Raw genomic sequence first — 21,821 nt, forward strand, 5'->3', positions numbered from 1 at the left:
CATTTGTCGTGGATGTGAACCTTAACAGAGGTAAACCTTTTGTCGAAAATTTTTCCAGTAAACCTTCAGGAATTCAAATGTGTGCCCAGTGCAATATATGTCGTGCAATATATGCAATATACGTACCTGTATAAAAGTGCAATATATGTCGTGCCGATGTCAGTAACTGAGTTTTGTGAACGTACACAGACGCCCAGTAATCTGCCGTAGACGTAAAACGCAGGTAAAACGAACGTTTGGTCCAGTGGGCTATTCATACGTATACCGAGGGTCGTTTCATAAGAATATAGAGAGACGTCCACTAGATGTTAGACAATCTCTGTGTGTGCGAATGTGGATGTGAACAGGCGTCGAATGTTCAAATTAAAGGCAGCACGTAAGGGAAATCTTATAGGTAAAAATATAGTTTTCTCGCGTCGAACTCATCCGTTAAACGTATATTTTAATATAACAATATACAACATTAATTCAGTAGAAAAGGTTGCTTTTCTTTCCTTAGTTCCAGGCAAGAAACCTCTTGATTTTACAGAAATGCTTTCCCTTAAGAGACGCCTCAAATTTTGGCTCTATGCTTCGTCTGTAGCGGTAAAACACAGCTCGTCATACCAACGCACCTGTGGAAACGAAATTGACCAAATCAAAACATTGAAGTCTACAACAAAAACTATATAAAAAGTGGATACCAATCAAGCAGTACCTCAAGAAACATTGTAAAATGTACTTCAGCAATCAGGTCTTTGACTTTTACGCGGATATTATATTTGTATTACATGAACTCTTGAATACATTAAGTAACTAAACAACTGTTAAGAATTACTCAACTACATATTAAAACATTTCTACAAACAAAGAGAAAAGTATATACGCCCTTGGTTTGGCTTTACTCTTCAAGATAATATCTACTACAAAACAAAGAATTAAACACTAATTACATGCGCCTATAATACGTGCAATTCTTCCCCACGTGCATGCAAAGCTTGATAGTATAATTATGAATACATGCATTCCATGTAATTAAATTATAATGGACAGGAGTGACTGTATTTACGTGATTGACTGTACAAAATTGACTTCAATTTTGGTTATTATGTCCACTTGCTTCACAACAACAATAAAAAAAATCACATATTAAGACACATAATGTCATTAATCCCTTCACATTCAGTTACACATACACATTCATCAATATAGTTATAACTAAAATAAAACAGGTAATTGTCATGAATAAAAAGACACAACACATACAGCATACATATGCCTAAATATGTCCAGTGGAGATTCAATGTACGTGTACGGTGCCTTAATCAAGGGTTTTGGGACACCCAAGAACGTGACCCCTTGCGACGGCTTAGTTTTTATTTACCGAGTACATCATCTTTTCGAGAGATTCATAAGTTTGCCAAACAATCATATATAAAATTTAAAAGCATTTAGTTGCTCTGGTTAATAAAATACTTTCATTTCCTCTGTATTTTTCAGCTTTTAAAATTAAATCATCTATTTTGAATGAACTGTGTATTGTGCGAATTCTTCCTATATTTCCATGCCCAAACCTACTGCTGGGCTCCATATTTGCGGAAAAAAAGTAAATTATTACGTAAAGAATTTGTCGGGTACATTACGAAGATAAGCATATCATACCTTCCTTTTCTATGACAGAGGACACAGTAAATAATCTGAGACACTTTTCAACGAACAGTTACATGGAAATCAATGTATAATATTTTCTGTCTCCTCATCAAAGACAAACATCGGCTAAACATTATGTTGTAAAAACAGTCACAACATCCGAGTTAATATGTAAATTAGAAATAAAGTTTTTCATTAAGGCTCGGATTTCTATGAGGTCATATCTTCATCCTATCTTTTTATATGTATAATTAAATATAAACATATTTGTGATTGTTGTAATAAAGAAAATGTTTTTGTTAGTTATATATATGTATATTTGAACCATATTTTGGCGTGAGGCCATGTGGGCTTGAAGTGATACAAAAACTTATTTTTGATTATATTTTAGACGGGTTTCATTTTTGTTTAAATAGATATATGTCATTATTAGGATTGAGGAGATGGTCATTCAGCTTTTGTCTTATAATGTCAGTAATATGCTGTGATCTATTCTTCAGAGCTTACAGATATTCATTCAGGCCAAAATAACTACGTAAATGCCTTAACAAATGATTATTCTTAGAAATATATTTGTTAAAAATTCAAGTTTAAATGCATTTTCAGTAAAAAATGATTTACTTCGTGTGTATTTGAGCACATTTTAAGTCATAGTTTGTATGTTTTCGGTCATAAAACATGCATATTTTCAACTTATTGGTCATAGAGATTCGAACCCTAGTTGTTATATTTCTCCGATTATGATTGGTAACCTATACCAGTTAATTGCTGAGGACAGGATTCCATCTTTGTTCCTTATGTAGGTGATTATTCAACAAGATATAAAAAGCTGGTCTAAGAGAAACAATCACCTTTTCAGATATCCTGGATGCGGACCTACGTACTCCAGAAGTAGCCATTTCAAACATACCTTATATTGCTTCCTAGCATTTGCAAATATTACAAAGAAAAATTAAATTTAAGGGTAGTTTACACTGTCTTATGATCTATATATAAGGAGATAAGTTAGTTTGCATTAATTCTATACGTTTGCTTGTAACTTTGCTGTCTGACCACGGAATTTTATCAGATAACTTTCATTCTCTATTCACATCTCAGAGCATATGTTATACTTTTTGAGTAGCATTCTGGTTGTCTGGTTGTAATCTTAAAAAAAAATCGAAAACTTTAATCGCCTTGGGAAAATCATCGATTTTCCATTATTTTACCTAGTAAAGGATTTTTTATCTATATAAAAACATAAACAAGAATTTTCAATGTAAAAATAGTAGCACAATTTTTATATCTGGACATGATAAGTACTACCCACACAGCAATGAAATATTTTCAAAACGTTTCTATAACATGCCATCATTTTCCTTCAGAAAATGTATCCTACTTCCCTTAAGGAAATATATTCCATATGTTGTTGAAAACATTTTCCACATAATACTGAAAATATTCTCTGAATACCCTCAAAAACGTTGTAGTAATATTTTATACGCCGTTAGAAAAGTTTTCACATAAATATTTTTTGTACGATTTCCAAACATTACTGAAAAGGTATTTGAAACGTTTTATACAATGTTACCGGAATGTTTTTTAAAATATTTCTCATGGAATATTTTAAAATTATTTACTAATAACGCAGACAACATTTTCTTACATATGCCAAAATATTTTCTTTACATGACAGAATATATTTAGTGAATATTTCTTGTACATCACAGAAAATATTTAGAGAATAGTTTCTGTGCATGACAAAATATTTAGGGAATATTTTCTGTATATGACAAAATATTTACAGAATATTTTCTGTACATGATAAAACCCAAAGCCCATAGGCCAACTCTGTTACTATTGCAGATACGAAAACAAGGTAAGATGAAGAAGGAAATTTTTAAAATGCAGCAAGTTTTGTTTTTATATTAGTATACTGCCCAATAATAACGAAAATTACAACGCTGCTACTGTTGGACAACACTGAATGAAAGAAAGTGTGGTTTAAAATTATTTGGACCAAAGGGAACGGAAAGACACAATGAAAAATATAGTGCAAGACCCAATTTCGCGTCCTTTGTATCTGCACTCCCCCCTGTCCCCCCAACTCCGTGGTTCCTATACCACTAGCGTGGATATTGCATTTGCATGTTTATCGTTCACTGTGTCTCCTTTCAATTCTTCTCGGTGTAGATAATTTCAAACCACGCATTCAGTCACTCGTGTAGCCCGACATGATGTATGGTAACGCATTTTCTTTATTGAGTGCTACACTAGTACAAAAACAAGTGTTGCTGGAAGTTAAAAGAGTCCTTACATATCTTACCTTGTTTCCATACCTGCAATAGTAACCGAGTTGGCCTATGGGCTCCGGACTTTTTCGTCACTCTGCATATATGACGGCTTCTTGCTGGGAACAAATAGTGGGTTGAAAACAAGGCGGCCAGGCTGTGACATAGCAGCTAGAAGAAAACATAAGATTCTTCTGTACAATTTTACCTGCTTAGACATCTTTGCCTCATTCTGTCTTCATGACGAGGAACCATAGCGGTCCACACTCAGACTAAATAAATAAATAAAAACAAAATAAAATAATAATAATAAACAGTGTAAATTGTAACTACATAATGTTAGCTTGCTCTCATAATTTTAAGCATTTTTTTTTACTCAAAATCTTATTTACACAGAATGTTTCTGGGTGTTTCACTGGTACTACTGGTATGTGGCCACGCCGTGCATATATGTTGGGGGGTCTTACGTGACTTACGAGATTCAAACTGCATATCAGTGTGTTCACAATCGTCGCCTGCCAGTTTTGAAAGCGGCTGTATTGGATTTTTTTTAAATACGAAAAGGATTGAAGTTTAGACATCCATTTCAAGAAACAATTGTTGGCAATCCTTTTCCTATGTTAAAAATAATAAATCCAGTATAGCCGCTTTGAAAACTGGCACGCGATGATTGTGAAGGCTCTAATTTGCAGTCTCAACGTCGCAACATCACATAAGACACCCCAACATACATAGACGGCGTGGCAACATACCAGTAGTAGCAGTGGAACACCCACAAGCATTCTGTGTGTAAATAAGTTTGAGTTAATAATAATAATAATAATAATAATAATAATAATAATAATAATAATAATAAAGCAGCTTATTACGAGAGCAAGCTAACATTATGTAGTTATAATTTACACTGTCCACTATAATAAATATACATATATATCAGTTTATATCGGTTAGTAGTTAAATAAAAATATAAATGTACACTATTCTGGCTTTATTTATTTAAATTCTCTTCAGCAGCATCTTCATGCTGCTCGTATTATTTGTTTCTATACATTAAGAACAATCTTCTCAAATATCAGAAATTCACATTTTAACTTAGAAACACTTGTTCTAGAAAATTATGTCACTGACACTAATTAAATAAAAATCAACAACAATATTTACTGAAAATATGTTTTACAAATCTACGGCGCATAGGCAATAGATCTTTTCACGAAATGTTACTTTTTGCTACTTTCAAGAAATATCACATTGCTGAATAACCAGAAATATATATTTGCTTCTTTATAACGTCACTTTTGATTACCACAACTAACTATAATTTCGATGCTGTGTATTGTCAGTTAAAGTTCTGTGGAACTGTAGCTGAATTCTTAACTGATCTTCTTGTTCGTCCCTGTATGACATGCTGAACCCATATCCCAATAATCTACGCGATCTCATCGTTAGTTACGTTTCTCTTGTGTTACACAGTTTCTGAAAATAATAATAGACAGTGTTTAATAACATAATAACAACAGGGAATGATTAAAGATCAATTATTACATCTTAAACTTACAAAAATATTTAAAATGTTTGTGTAGGACCTACAGCAGCTTGTGAAAACAATATTGTGTTACAAAACTAAAATCCTGAAGAAAATGTAAATGGCAAGGAAGACAACAGCTACAGGTGAAAGTGACATACCTCAGATTGTAGCTTACTTACGGACGTTGTAACATGTTGAAGCGGTCACACATTTATTTTTTAAAAGTATAGCATCCTATAAACATTAAACCTAATATTAAAAAATAATAATAATAATAATTTGAAAACATGTGGCAGCATTTGAGTTGATGAAGAACTAGCGTCTCATTCCGAAGGCTCTGATATCATATCTGGACCCGATCATTCTTTTTCCCTCAGTCGCACCAGGTGAATGCCGAGGTGGTTACTAAGGCCTTGATGACCGCTACCTTGCTCGATTTCTTTCCCCACGGAGCAGGCCATACATATTACTTTGCCTTATACAAATGAATAATTTTGTTAACGTTGCATTGCAAAGAATACAAAAAAATCGCGAATGTAGGAATGAATCATGAAATGCTCAAGAAAACTACCAACATGACAGAACAATTCAGTAAAAGGATGAAATATACTCTATACATATTCAGCTCTCTCTTCCACGGACACTTAAATATAGCGTGTCACTTGAAGATGGGAAAATTGCACATTTTGCTAAAAATAAGTATTTTCAAAGTGTTTTAAATGTTATAACAGCGCTTGTAGTACATGCTTTTGGGAAGTAAAGTTTACAGGAAGATGAGTCTGAGAAGTATTCATGGCACAACAGTATGTATTTAAAAAGGGCACCAGAAAGTTTTTCCTTTTTTTTTACAAGAATTTAAACATAGTGTATCGCTCTTCAAATGACAACTTCTATAATTTTTTTCCACTCTGAAAATGAAATTAAAGAACAGTAGGGAGAGTTTCTTATCTATTATTGTGTTAGTGATTAATGAGTGAAAGCTGTTACCTTTTGCAGCGTGCCAACTAAATTGCTCAGCTATTACACTTGTCTTTTTATGGTGTTTCATGTGATGGCTTCTGAGCTGTGACCTCCAAGTTTGTCATTTCTTAGACCTGTAACGAAATACACACTAAGCACTCAAGTAATAGTAATGGAAATTTAGCGCATACAACTGATGTCCTTAAACAAATTACATTGATTTTAGAGGACAGTGTCACCGAGTCACTTGCAATTGGCGCATCCTCAACAATTAATATTTGAACTGACGTTTCGTTTTTCCAATAAAAGAAAGTTACATACTAATTTTCAAGCAGTTGTACAGGGTTGGCAAAAACCATGGTTTTTATTGAAAAAAAAAACAAAAAACCAGGTTTTTTGTTTAAATAATTTACTCTATGTATTTATATTAGATATGGACAGAAATTAGTTTGTTGCGTCTTGGTGTTATTATGCAACAACAAGGTTATGCTGGAAGGGAATCCAAACCGTTTCTCAGCTTACATTCAAGAAAAATTGTATATTTCGACACGTAACCGGGATTAATTGGTCACAAATGAAATTGCCGACTCACTCACAGACGCCTGATAAAAATTCGTTGTACTGAACTTTACATAGGCCTAGTTGTTAATATAATTGTCAAGAGTCATTTCAGAATTACAAAAAGATAAGCAGTTACACAAGTAAAAACATTATACTGAATTACATATAAATCGAGAAGCTCCCGCCTTAGCCACTGGGAAAATCCTGTTATTAGTTTAGATGTGTTTGTATGTAAAATTTTAAGGTCAACGTATCATATTAATTACAAATTTATGTAGATAACATTCAACAAAATTAAAAAAAAAAGTCGAATCCAAGTTGAAGCTGTTGGAAGCTACGTAGGCAGTTGATACATTTTGCCAATTTCTATCAATATATTTAAGCAACCTTGGCTTCTTTATAAAACAACAGGTAGAAATATATAATTTGGTTTCGTTTCGTATGTTTAGGCTTAACATCCTTATAAAATACCAAGGTTATCATGGAAAAGACTTTCGCTTAAAGGGACACCTTGAATCGCTACTTGGTTTACACTTGAGAGATGCGTTACAAGGGGTTCGACCGAGAATTGAACACGGGACCCCTTGATTAAAAGGGGAAAAGTAGATAAACGTAATGCAGATAGTGCGATATGTGAAGACGTCACCATGAAGTTCACATGATTTAAAGTTTTTTTTTTTTGTTTAAGCCAGCCAACCCTGCAGTTGTAAATTAGGAATTGATGAAAGCAACGTATCGATAAAAAATATTACGAAATCTACAGGAAGACAAGGAATAATTTAACAGTTTCAGAATATACACGGTGCTTGTAAAGTCAATACCTATTTTTAATCTAGATTATCCTAGAAACTAGCATCAGCTTTAGCTGGCGTGTAATACTGTTAACATTTTAGAAGTTGTGAAAAATGCGGGTGTATACTTTGAAATTTAACTTAACCAAATGGTACACTCCAATAATGTATTCCATGAAAATAAAACTGTGATAGGTTGTTTACTTTTAGAAATATACATTACAAATAAGAACTGACTTTACACGCACGCTGTATTCAGGCAGTAGTAATGCAGAAACCACAAACTATTCGCGAACTTCAACATGGATGAGAGATACTTTCCGGCATGCATTGAACAAGTCACGTCTTTCCAAATTACTTCCAAAGTAAAGCCTACACGAAGTTGTTCTATCAGAATTCATAAATATGAGGAAAAAAAATGAAATTTTTGAGTGTTATGTTCCACGATTATGCCGGTTAGCCTAAAGGAGACGGTGATGATGAGAGATGAATGAAATGGTGGAATGAAGAAAGTGGGAGGAAACGGGAGAACTCCGAGAAAACCCACGCACACAGTGCTTGTCCACCACATCATAAATATCAGAATTGTAGGCACTATAACGTCCGCAACCTATATTAATACACAAGTTTACCATTGTTCACGGATTGAAAATATTATGTATAACTCAAGAAGCAGGTACTTTTACATGGAAATTAAGATGAAATGAAACATTTAGTTTAACGTCCCACGTTTATGCATCGAGGTTAAGTGAGACGCTGATGAGAAATGAATGAAATAGTGGAATAAAGTAAGTGGGAGGAAACGGGACAGCCCCAAGAAAACACACGCACACGGTTTGTCTACCACAAAGCCCGCTTGGCGCGAGCTGGGATTGAACCAAGGACCCCATGCAGCAGAGATGAACTACGTACTTTCTAATCGTTTCAACTAGTTTTAAACGTACTCGTTTCGCTGTCAGACCAACAATTAAGCCCCTTTCACTCTAATATACAGAATTTTCAAAAACTCTTGGACACGTGCATAATAATTTTTACCAGCTCCATTCTCCCTCCATCGCCGTCAGCGCCATTCTTTCCTTCTAGGACATATATTTAAAAAAGAAATTTTAACTACGTACCTAATTATTTTAAATTAGAAGTCCAAATACCAAATTCCATGTTTCTAACCTTCAAACATAAACCTTTTTTTCCTTTGTCCTTCTTTTCTTCAAATTTTTACTAAAATATCAAAAATCAGTGAAACACGTACAAATTATTTTGAATGAGGAGCCTAAATACAAAACATCAAGTTTTTAAGCTTAAGGGATTCGGAGATGTGGCCATCATATTAAAATGCTTTCACTCCTTTCCGCGTATCTGCCCTTTTTCTTCCATTCTAAGTTATGTCAAAAAAATGAGAAAAATGAAATCTTTGAGTTTTACGTCCCACGATTATGCCGGTTAGGCTAAAGGAGACGGTGATAATGAGTAATGAATGAAATGGTGGAATGAAGAAAGTGGGAGGAAACGGGAGAACCCCGAGAGAAAACCCACGCACACGGTGTTTGTCCACCACAAAGTTCACTTGGCGGGGGCTGGGTTCGAACCCGGGGACCCCAAGCACCAGAGGTGAACCCTCTACCACTGAGCCACCGCGGCCCCCATTATGTCAAAAAGTATATATAACCTGTATATATGTTTGTTGTATATATGTTCCTAACCTTCAAATGTTCCGGGATATCGACATTTGATTATAATAATTGCAAACCCATCCCCTGTTTTTCATTTTCCTCTCATCTTCCCATTTTTACTAAAATATCAAAAACCTTTAAAAACGTATCAAATTATTTTAAATGAGAAGTCCAAATAAAACTTCAAGCATCTAAAGCTACGAGATTCAGAGATATGGCCACCTTATTAAAGTACTTCCCACCCCTTATTCCCCCTTTCCCGAATAATTACCAAAAAATCTTGTTTATTGGTACCATACGTCACAAATCCTATGTACTGTCTAAATTTCAAGTTTTTAAGTTAATCGGCTTGGCTTGTGCGAGGACCAATCAGTCGTCACTCAGACCTTTAAATTTTAGGTGCTGGTTTACTTTTGGCGCACCACATTTTGGAAGATATACAGGTAAAATTCAAAACTATTCAATACAGGTAGATTTAAATGTATAAATACGTACACATTCAATGTTCTTGTGACGTGTCCAACTCATACGTTCACGTTGTGAATAATTTGTATGAAAACGGGTAAAAATAAATACAATACAATCAGGGTTTGAAAACCCGGGCTTTATTTGAAAAAGCCCAACCCACCTGGGCGCATATGGGGGTTTTCGGGTTTGAGTTTTTTTAAAAAGTATTCCAATGCCTTTAGGGTAAAAGTGTTAAAATATGATTTATATTTCAAGATTATGATTGTCACAACTTGCAACGATTTTCTATTCTCTGCTGTTTTGAAAAATGACTGTCATTTTGAAATTGTATGTTGGATTGCCGCCAAAATATATACAGTTAATGTAGTGTCTTGTGCTTCTACTCTGAAAATTTCAACTTGAAAAACAAAAAATTGCGGCGTGGATACCCGCTATTTCGAAATTTTAGGTTAGAATGTTGCCAAAATCTGTACAGGAAATTAGTGTCTCTCGTACCCTGAAAATTTAAACTTAAAAGACGGAAAGTGGTACCCTGTTGTATGTGTGGTACAGGAAGACGAACGAACAAATGTAGAACGAATCAGCCCAATACCCTCAGTGACATTCGCCAAATATGAACACCAAATATATTTATTTAAAGCAAATATATTAATTTAATTTAGAACAACTCAATCTATAACTCATGTTTTATAAAATGCATGTTTCAAAATGTCTTAAAATAAAATTAAATATTTTCTCGCGTAAAATAAATGGTTTTATAAAATGAATGTTTCAAAATGTCTTAAAATAAAATTAAATATTTTCTCGCGTAAAATAAATGGTTTTATTATTGAAGTTCACTTCCGATACTTTGTGCGTTGAATTACGGGAATTTCCCGAGCACTTGTTGCAAGACCGTTCTCCCAGAAAATTAATTTAAAACAATATATATGCATAGTGTTTGAAAACAACACTGACAACGCTTGGGAGGTGATACCTGACACCAAGATAAGACAAAAGTATAGATCAACCTAGATGAACCAATGCTTCCTTTCGGAGTTATAAGCTGCCGAAAAGATGAAAAAGAGGTAGTTGGTGAGTACTTTAAATTATATGCCCGTAGCAAAGCTCCATCTATAAAAAATGTGTCGTGAGTACCGCAGGATTCTGAAACCTGTATTTTTTTATACTGCACATTTTAGTTCCTAAGTGAAGTCTCGACACGACTACGGTAGGTCCCATAGTTTTGGCGCTTTGGACCATTAAAGTTCATCTTTTCTTATTTTCGGCAGCCTATAAGTCCTAAAGGAAGCACTTGTGCACTCAGGTTGATCTATACTTTTTGTCTTATCTTGGTGTCAGGAATCCTCTCCCAAACGTTGTCGGTGTTGTTTTGAAACACTCTGTATAATTCATATTTTATAAAGTAAATATTTTTATTAGGGGCGCGGTGTTCAGTAAGTTGCTCGTCAGACGTCGTGCCGTTCACCTCGTTGTTCCGGTAGGTGTTCGAGTGGAAGCAGTGAGTGTGTTAACTTGCTTCAACTCAACCTGCATTGCCAAGTGGAGTATTTTCTACTACCAAGTAGTTCGGGTTCTATTTACTTTTTTCATCATATTGTCTAGTGTGAAGTACAGGTTTACCTACTAAGTGCATTATGTCTGTTATCCGAGTGAACACTTTACGTTTGTCATTTCAAGATGTTATGAACAAACCTAACACATTAGTCTTGCATGAATGGATCCGCAACACTCTTCATCTGCTTCCTGATCAAGTTGTCAGTATTGAGTTTGATTATAGTCGCAAACAGTTATATTTTAATCTCGCAACTGCTTTGTGAACAAATACTGTTTCGAGCGAATGGAAAGGTTAGTTATTCAGATGACCTTGGTACTTATAACATTTTAATCGATTCTGCCAGTTCCAATATTATGACTGTGCGCTTACATTTGGTACCCACCGAGTTGGAAGATCATCATATTTCTCGTGTGCTTTCTCAGTACGGTGAAATTAAGTCAATTGCAGACGAAATGTATTCTACTGGACACATCTATGAAGTAAGGACTGGAAGAAAGATAATACGTTTGAGCATTAAGCGCCCCATACCTTCTTATGTGACTATCTGTGGTTTACGTATGGAGGTCAAGTTAAAACCTGCGCCATTTGTGACTCACTTAATCCTTTTCTGACGGAATGTACAAAGCGCCGTATTCCTCCAACCGTACCAGCTTCCGTATGCAGATTCTCACCATCAAGAGCCCCGTCCATGCCCGGCAATTTGAATAAAGTGGATCCTCTACCAAACGTTCATTCGTTTACTAGTTTTCCTGTGTTAAGTGAAAAACGTCCTCAAACTTTACAGGAGAATCTTCCACCTCCCACTGCAACTTCTACAAATACTTTCGTTAAGGAACTCAATGAAACTGAATCCACTTGTCCGCTTGATGTTGCCCCAAATTCTACAGCTGCATCACACATCAGTTCTGATATTGCTTCCCAGCAGACTCTCATCCAGTTCCACTACCATAGCGCCTAATAGTTCGCATATTCCACAACAGAGTATTACTGTTTCAGCATCTTCCGCATCGGAGATGGATACGCACCCTGAAATCACGGTAAGTACTCCACCGTTAGTGGGCATTGATGACTCTCACCAGGAAGTGAGTGATTCTTTCGATAGAGATTCAGTATCTACAGAAGCATCCCAGTTTCCCTCTCTACCCGAGAAGAGGCGTCGCAAAGGTCGATCTCAGTCTTCCCCTCGTGATGCATCCAGTAGAGCCAATAAACTTCAGAAAACGAAGAGTGTTCTCCTGTAAACAACAATTGTGTGTCTGGTTTCACGAGGTCACGAGTAGATCCCCATCACAGTGAAGCAAGTACTAAGGCAAATGATAGTGCTGCCTCTTCGGACAAGTGATCATATCACCTTCCAGTATAGAACGAGAATGTGTGCGAGTGTTGCCCCCGTCTTTGTTTTTTCAAGTGTATTGTGTCATTCCCTTGTGTCGTGCTTTTTTGGTGTCTTTATTTTTCTGTCGCCATTCATGCCACGCGTATAGCGACTCTTACTGTCAACGGCATTTCTAGTCTCACCAAGCAAAAAGCGCTAGCCGATTACATCAACACATCGTCTCTGGATATAATTTTCCTTCAAGAATGCAACATTGACAATTTCTCCGTTCTTTTTAATCATTTGTAAGCAGTCAGTCCTTCCGAAACTGGTTCTGGAACAGCTATTATATATCGCAAAGATATCTTATTAACTGCCTTTTCAAAATTTCCGTCAGGTCGTATTATCACAGCCAATTATGAAAGCATACACTTTTGTAATTTATATTCGCCGTCCGGGAATAACAAACGTGCTGAGCGAAACTCCTATTTAACCGACGTTCCAACGGAGTTACTTTCTGGTGCCAGAGATTTGATTTGTGTAGGAGACTACAAGGCAGTGTTAGATCCTAAAGACTCAAGTTTTGGTTACAATACTTCTCCTACATTACTTAAATTGATTCAAGGCTTTAAGTTAGTTGACGTATGGCGTCATTATAAAGGTAACGCCCCAGGGCACAATTTTTTTCGACGAAATGGATCCTCACGTTTGGATAGGATCTATGTCAGTACCACTTTAATTAATTTTGTGCGCTCCATAAAGTTCAACCGGTATGCTTTTCTGATCACTGTGCTGTGGTTTGTACCATTGATCTACCTATCCGTAAGTACTTAAAGTCATCCCTTGTTTGGTCACTCAATAACAGCATTATAACTGACGAGGATCTACAGTTGCTAATTACCAATAGGTGGAACTATTTAATGCACTTTAAATCTCACAAGAAAAGTTTGTTTTCATGGTGGTTACATCACATTAAACCGTCCTTTCGATCTATCTGTAAATAGCACTGCAAAGACAGATCCTCTCTTCTTAAAGAGCAATATAATTATTACCATCACTTATTATGTGACTACTATAAAGAACTTGCTCAAGGAGTAGACGTACTCCCTCGTATTAAGGAAATTAAGGCATTCCTACTCACTTTACATCGTAAAAAAATCAAGGTTTTTTCACGAGAGGCAAAACAACGATGTTTCAGCATGAAGTTCCCTCTTTACATAAAGTTATCTGTGAAAGGCGCAGAGGTAAACAAAACCCTATTTCCAAGGTCTCCTTTCCTAACGGTGTTGTTCACGAGCATGATCAGGTAATCCCAGCTTTGTACGATGCATACCAGAACCTATATTCCCCCGTTCCAACCCAATCTTGTGACCCTTTCTTCGAGCGTCCAACCGGTACTTTCACCCCGGAGGCTCGTAACATTCAATGCGCCCTTTACAGAAAAAGAAGTCAAGCACGCTATTTTTGCGGGGAAGTTAAATAAATCTCCGGAACCCGATGGTCTTACACTAGAATTTTACCGCCAATTTCACAGCATTCTTACACTTTTCTCACAGAAATGTATAACGAAATCCGACTCACTCCCACGTGCATCTCTTCTTTTAACGCTGGCATTATGGTACTTGTGCCTAAACATGCAGGTGCGCATGACTTTTATAATTTTAGACCGATTACCCTCCTTAATGTTGACCAGAAAATTTTATCTCGTTGCCTTGCCTCTCGTTTAGAACCGTTTTTAAATCAAGTCTTACACAATGATCAGTATGGCTTAAAACATACAAAACCTGTTTTTAGCATTAAGTAATATACGAGAAGGTATTCATTGGTGTCAGAAAACAAGTTCTCCGCAGGTCGCTTTATTGGCTCTTGATTTTCATAAGGCATTTGACAGATTGTCACATGATTACATATTTAAGGTACTTGAAAACTATGGTTTCGGAGACAGTTTTCTTAATTTGATTAAATTTCTTTATACTCAACGATATGTAAGATTAAAGGTAAATGGTGCACTCACATATCCTATCAATGTACGTCGAGGTATTACACAAGGTTGCCCCTCTATATAGCTTGTCTTCCATTCTATATAGCTTGGTTCTTGTTCCCTTTCTTTTAACACTGGAACAACAAATTCAAGGTATACAGATTGGTGCAAAATTAAAATTACAAGCATTTATAGACGATATACATTGTTTCATTAACAGTCCCCAGGAACTGTCACGTGTTGAAATTCCCATATCGAACTATGAGTGCGTTTCAGGTGCTATTCTCAATAAATAAGTCACGCCTGATGTGTATAAATACGACTGACCAACACGTGTATATGTCTACGATCCCCTTTACTGATCGCACCAAAATCTTAGGCGTAACTTGGCAACGTCGCATTTTCATACCACAACCTGTACTTTGGTTGCACTCACACACCAAAGTAAAGTCCGACAGGTAAGTCTTGCAAGCAGAGTGTACCTTTTAAATGTTTTTATTTTTAGTCGTCTTTGGTTTCTGACTCAATTATTTTCCTTGCCGAAGAAATACCTCAGTATCATACGAAAACACTCAGGACTACTGCTGTGGCATAATTACTGCTTACGGGTAAGTCACGAGACTGCGTGTTTATCAAAACGTGATGGTGGCCTTGGCCTTAAAGACATTAAACTTCAGAGCTACTCGCTGCTGATACATCGCGTCTGCCAAACATTATGCTCCTACTCACCGTCATATCGAGTTACAAGCTCCCCTGCATATACAACCTTGGATTTCCGTTGTGCCATACCTCAAGGACGTATTTCTTGATATTAGTTACTCGCTTATCGCACGGAGTCACCTTGAAGATATTTCTGTTACACAATTATATAATCGTTATCATGTCACCACAATGTCGGTTCCCCGTATTGTAGAACATCACCCAATGTCAAACTGGGAGAAAATCTGGGCAAACATTCATACTCCAGTATTGTCTCCTGCCATGCAATCTCTTTGGTACAGTGTTGTTCATAATATATATCCTACTAACGGGAGACTTTATGAATTGGGTATCTGTAATATTTCTTTCTGTGGTACTTGTTATGTTCTCGATACTCTTCAACACCGGCTCGAAAGTTGCTTACGAAACACAGCTATATGGTTTCATTATCAAAAGAAAATCATTGCCCGTATCTGCAGAACACCATTTAATATTCACTGTACGCCATTCATCTTGCTTCCGGATTATCAATTTTATCCCAGCACTAAACATAACGCAATTTTATGGATCACGTCCCAAACAATCGATATTCTTTTATGCAATGATTTTAATAGTAATGTGACTCTGTATGTCAACCAACTGTTGTTCCGTATGCAAACTCTAACACTTTCAATTCGTAAACAAAAGTTTGCTAATTTTCTAGCAGCAATTTATTGATGTGTCTACTGTACTTTTTTTTGTTGGTATAATTGGATGCTCACAGTACAATTTTGTTTGTTAATCTTTTCTGATGTAATTGGCTAATAAGGGTACAATAAAGTATTTTAAAAAAAGTGGTAGAGCGTTCACCTCCGGTGCTTGGGGTCCCTGGTTCGATTCCAGCTCGCGCGGTCTCGACTTTTTGGAGGACAAACACCGTGCTCGTGGGTTTTCTCGGGGTTCTTCCCTTTCCTCCCACTTTGTTCATTTCACCATTTCATTCATTTCTCATAATCACCGTCTCCTTTAGCCTAACAGGTATAAGCGTGAAACGTAAAACTCGAAGATTTTATTTCATTTCTTGCCAATGGTTTTATTGTTGAAGTATTCAGTTCCGATGCTTTGTGCGTTTAATTGCGGGAATTTCCCGAGCACTTCTTTCGCGACGAAGGTTTATTATTATTTTCCGAAAATGCAAGTTTTCTTTACTGTACATCGAAACTTCCACTAGTGCGAAGTTTGAATGCAGCACTTGAAATAGGAAGCGTTACGTACTCTTCGAAACTCCGAGCATTAAGATTCTTAAATTTGACAGGAATTTTTACGCTATTGCTGCTGTTGATTCTACAGAAAGCTTATTTGAAAACTATCAACAAATAACTAAACTAAACTGTTTAATACACTACATATTTACTAGTAGTACCAGCACCTATGGCCCTAAATCTATCAGATTTATCAGGAATAATTTCCTTCGCGTCGGGGAGTGGGCGAGCACACTATTCACGGAAAGTATTTTCTAAAATATAAAATTGCATATTTTACTTCAAATAGGCTATAAGCAAAATCCATACATTACTTTGTTCTATAATTATCTCAATCTAAGGTACGGCTTTTTTAATGCATTCAGAACTTTATAAAGGTATTACGTTGAATGTTGTATATCTTAACGTGAAAGCAACTAATTCGCCAAGGAAAGTCCAAAATGTAATAAGAATCACTTCCAATGTGATCATCTTAATTGCACGAATAATATACTAACGAAAAGCTCAAAAATCCAGGTGGGTTTTTCCGGGCTGAGCCCACTTGGTCAAACCCTGAATACAACACGCACACACACACACACACACACACAAACATATATACATACATACATACATACACACACACACACACACACACACAAACATATATACATACATACATACATACACATATATATATATATATATATATATATATATATATATACGCAAATCGCAAAAGAATAACTGTAATCTTTCCGCAAATCTAGTCTGATGGCCCCCTTTTATTTTATATATGCCAAGTAAAATATTTACATGTCGCCTGCCGCAAACCATTTAAGAAACAATAAGAAAATTAGCGAAAGAATTATAATGTTTCAACAATTATTTCGAGCGGCACGCCAATAGTAAACCTCCACGCAGAATTAGGCAATACTAGAGGAGACAGTTTTACCAAATTTTGACGCATTTCTTGCATCTTTCGGTTCCTTTTTGCAAAACATGCACTAAACGAGAAGAAATCCTTAAGTTTAACGTCCCACGGTTATGCCGGTTAGGCTAAAGGAGTGATAATGAGTGAAATGATGGCATGAAGAAAGTAGGAGGAAACGGGAGAACCCCGAGAAAGTCCACACGGCGCGAGCTGGGATCGAACCACGGACCCCAAGCACCGGAGGTGAACGCTCTACCACTGAGCAACCGCGCCCGTCTATGCACTAAATGGGGAGTTCTAAAAAAAGCGAAACAACTTCTGGTAGGTGGCCAGTAAAAAAAGCACGAATGCTATCTAACTGAGTCAGGGCAGAAGCACAGCAGATGGGCTCGAGTGAAAGCGTAGCGAGCACGCACGTCAGCGACAATGGAAGGGGTACGCATAAACGAGAATGGTGGAAAAACCTTTACAATATTTGTAATTATTCTTATCTTCAAAAACACTTAATTTCGATCCTTAAAAAAACACCTTTCACAGCTAGTACACAAGTGTCGCACCCCCTTTCTTTCTTACCTTTACGACAGAAAATAGTGTATGTAGGGCAATTGACTCTGTTCTGAATTTTTCTTCTTCAATAAATCTTTTCCACACTTTGCGCAGTTGGTTTTACGCGCTTCACCATACCATGACTGCAGAAACTTTATAATCCTTCTCTCTTTATTACATAATTCTTTAAAATCAAATGTTTACATTACGGCCACCGCAATGTCCACAACTGACGTACAAACCGCAAATTCCCGGAGCTTACTTCTACCCTATTTGCATTCAAAATCCATTTCAATAAGCTGTGCAATGACAGAAATATTTACATTAACACTCTCATTCCTTCACGAAAAATATTTCACATCACATTTTATCTATAAAATTTGTTCTCGGTGTAAACGTCTGCTGGAGCGAACCCCAGAATTATAACCCAGTGGTGTATTTAAGGGGGGCTTAAGCCCCTTCAAATTGTTCTTACTATATTAAAGTAAATGAATTATCTTGCAGAACAAAGTTAGCCAAACCCTTCTACCTAAAAAAAAAAATCGTAAATACGTCATTAAAATAGTAATATACGCGCAATTAACCCGTCATCAAAATAAAAATGTACGTGCCTACTCCCTTCGGAAGCACCCCCTTGCCCCCCCTCTCACACTCCCTGACTCAGTTAGATCGTATTAGTGCTTTTTAGTAGCTCCCTAAAACATATTGGTTTGTATTTTTTGTACTGTACTTCTTATCCACACAACAGGAATCAGTATAGATACGCAAATCGTAAGAAAATTGTAATTTTTCGACAATTCTGACGGTCCCTTTGAATTTTTTCTATGCCGAGTGAAAAATTGATACGTCTCTTGGCGAAAATCATTAAATAGACAACAAGAAGGAAAATAGCGAAAGAATTATATTTCACTAAGTATTTCGAGCAGTGTTTCTTCCAGACCTGTTTTTGGGAGGGTGGTGGCTCTCGGAGCAGACCAAAATGATACGTTTACAATAATAACTAGCATAAGCAATGTCCCCGGAACAATACTTCTGAAACACTGCTTTCGAGTGGCACACCAGAAGTAAAACTGCCCGCAGAATTATTATAACCTGTCATAAGAATGGTTACGTACGCATCTTTTGTAACTCTTTACTTTTGGCATGGCAGTGATATTATGTCAGTATATAGTATTGTCGAGCGAGCGTTAGCGAGTGAAGCCGGGTTAGAGCCCCGCAGGGCACGTCGTTTTCTCTCTTTCCTTCTTGGGAAATGTTACTGCAGGAACCGGTTCAGATCATTTGGTTATTGTCACTGCCTTACCTAAAGTAAAGACTTGCTCGCATCTTTTCCCTTTGGAAGCATCCCCTCGCTCCTTATGTCCTCCACCTTCGCAATGCTTTGACTCAGGTAGTATCGGTGCGGGAAGGTTCTAGAACACAGGTCCTCCATATAGGTTAATAGATATTTTTTCTGTACCAAAGTAAAATATTTAATTCACATAATATTGCCGAGCGAGCGTTAGCAAGTGAAGGCGGGTTAGAGCCTCGCAGGACACGTTGATTTCTGTCTTTATTGCAGATAAATGTAAAGAGAAGCCTGGGTTCTAGAACCCTGCCCATTGGTGCTTTTTAGTGGTCACGTAGTACAGGCTCATTTATATTTTTTTGCACTGTAGTTTTTACGTCATACATCCGGCAGCGTATACATATACGCAAATCATAAAAGAATAACTATACTTTTTCGACAATTACTTCTGACGCACCTTTTGAATTTCATCTATGCCATGTGACGTATTTCAAATCACCTAGCGCAAATCATTTAGGAGACAACCTAGCATCCCACATGCCTTAGAGAAAATAAAACTAAATTATTTTATGTAGTCGTTATACTTACCGACTTTTCTTGTATGTTCTTTTCATTTCATTTCGGCCTCCAATTGGACACCTTCTTCATAAGCACGACCGTTTAATTCCAGTTGCCTTCTTCCTAATTATGTAATAAGTATAACTGCGAAATTATAACATTCGAATTAGTGCTTCACATGAACTTCATGTATGTTGTCATGTCTTCTTCTTCTTCTTCTGCGGTTGCAACTTGCCTTAGCGAAGATCGCTCTCCCGGCAATTATATACGGTATGATGAAAAGAAAAAGATGAGGAATTGAGATGAATCTTTAGAGATGCTTATAAGATGCTAAATAACTTAGTTCTTTGTAAATAAAGATAATAGGCAGTACGAACAGGTGGGGATAAAGTAAAAATGAACGAATCTACATTAAAAGGGCCAGAACCGTGAAATTTATGAAGAATAGAGAGAAATTGCGGGCGATATTGTTGATAGAGAGGGCAAGAGAAAATGAGATGATCGATAGAGCCAGTATCGAGACCACAATTACAAAGTGGAGTAGTACGTTTTCGGAGAAGATATAAGCGCTGAGGAGTATACAGAATGTGAAGTCTCTTACGGAGCAGAAAATGGAGGTAGGAGGGAGAGAAAGGATGTTGAATAAACCAAGATGGAGAGCGGAGAGAGCAAGGATGGTACCAGTACCAACGTGCCTTTGTACAGGAGGCATTATAAGCAGTCCAGCGTTGATAATGAAGTGTAATAAGTCGTGGAAAAAGGTCAATAGGCGAGACTGAAAGATCTATGGGAGTGCCTTGCAGGGCTCCGAAACCGGCTGCGGCATCTGCAAGAGAATTCCCGAGGATGTTGACATGGCCTTTGGACCAAATTAAGCAAGTAGTATAGTTGAGGGTAGTCCGGCGGTATAAAAGAAAACGGATTCCATAAAGAATCCAGGAGGATTTAGAAGTCCAGGAGGAAGATTGTAAGGATTGGAGGAGAGATTTAGAATCAGTGGCGATACAGATAGATGTATACTGATGCTGAAGAGAATGAAGAAGAGTCGCAAACAAGGCATAAGCTTCAGTGAGAAAGGTAGAGACATAATGGGGCAGTTGAAAGCTGAAACATTGTTGAAGAGAGGAATCGTAGAAGGCTGATCCCAAATGCACGCCCTGGGCAGAGCCATCGCAGTACAAATGAACAGTGTCCTGAGGGAGAGGAGGAATGGATGAGGAAAAGCAATGTTGGTAAATTGCGGGAGGGAAAAGTTGGGTAGAAGGGTATTGGGGAAAATTATAGAAAAAGATTGGGAAAGAACTGGATAGTCATGCAAGTAGCAAGGGAGAATATACGTGCGCTGGATGTGTAATAGATGTAATGCAAGATCTAGATAACTGGAGTATATGAAAGGGAGAGATGCGAGATATGGAGAACGTTTGCGGCCTGTATGAAGGTGTCGAAGCAGAGTGAGTTTAGGGAGGAGAGAGGATCGTGTAAATTGGAAACGTTGAAGACAGAATTTGTCTGAGAGGTGTTTCAAGTGAATTGCCTGAGGTGGAACTCGGGTCTCAGAATAAAGCGCAGTGGCAGCAGTGGTGGAAGGGAGACTAAGAGAACGGCAGAGAGTAGTATATTGAAGGGATTGGAATTTTAGAAAGACTCGAGAAGGAGATGGAGATAGAAAGAAACCACCATACGTTAAAATAGGTAAGTAAACCTGTTTATATAACAGGAGGAGAACACAAAAATCTGTAGACCAAGTAGAAGTAGAAATAGAACGAATTAAACGTAAGAAGGATGATGTTTTTTGATGTAGAAGATGATAATGGGGGGTCCAACGTAAAGAAGAGTCTAAAACGATTC

The 21,821-nt window shown here is 36.9% G+C and overlaps 1 long non-coding RNA gene across 1 annotated transcript; it reads right to left on the minus strand.

The window, feature by feature from the left end:
- Nucleotides 1-433: 433 nt before the first annotated feature.
- On the minus strand, nt 434-20,187 carry LOC145681234 (uncharacterized). Its single transcript, XR_014130743.1, has 4 exons — nt 20,004-20,187; nt 6,412-6,518; nt 3,935-5,372; nt 434-614 (listed from the first exon to the last, which is right to left on the minus strand). It is a non-coding gene; the product is annotated as an uncharacterized LOC145681234 (long non-coding RNA).
- Between the last annotated feature and the right edge of the window lie 1,634 nt (nt 20,188-21,821).

This window comes from Thermobia domestica, chromosome 3 (assembly GCF_964235325.1).
Source record: "Thermobia domestica chromosome 3, izTheDome1.hap1.1, whole genome shotgun sequence".
In the NCBI taxonomy this organism is placed as follows: Eukaryota; Metazoa; Arthropoda; class Insecta; order Zygentoma; family Lepismatidae; genus Thermobia; species Thermobia domestica.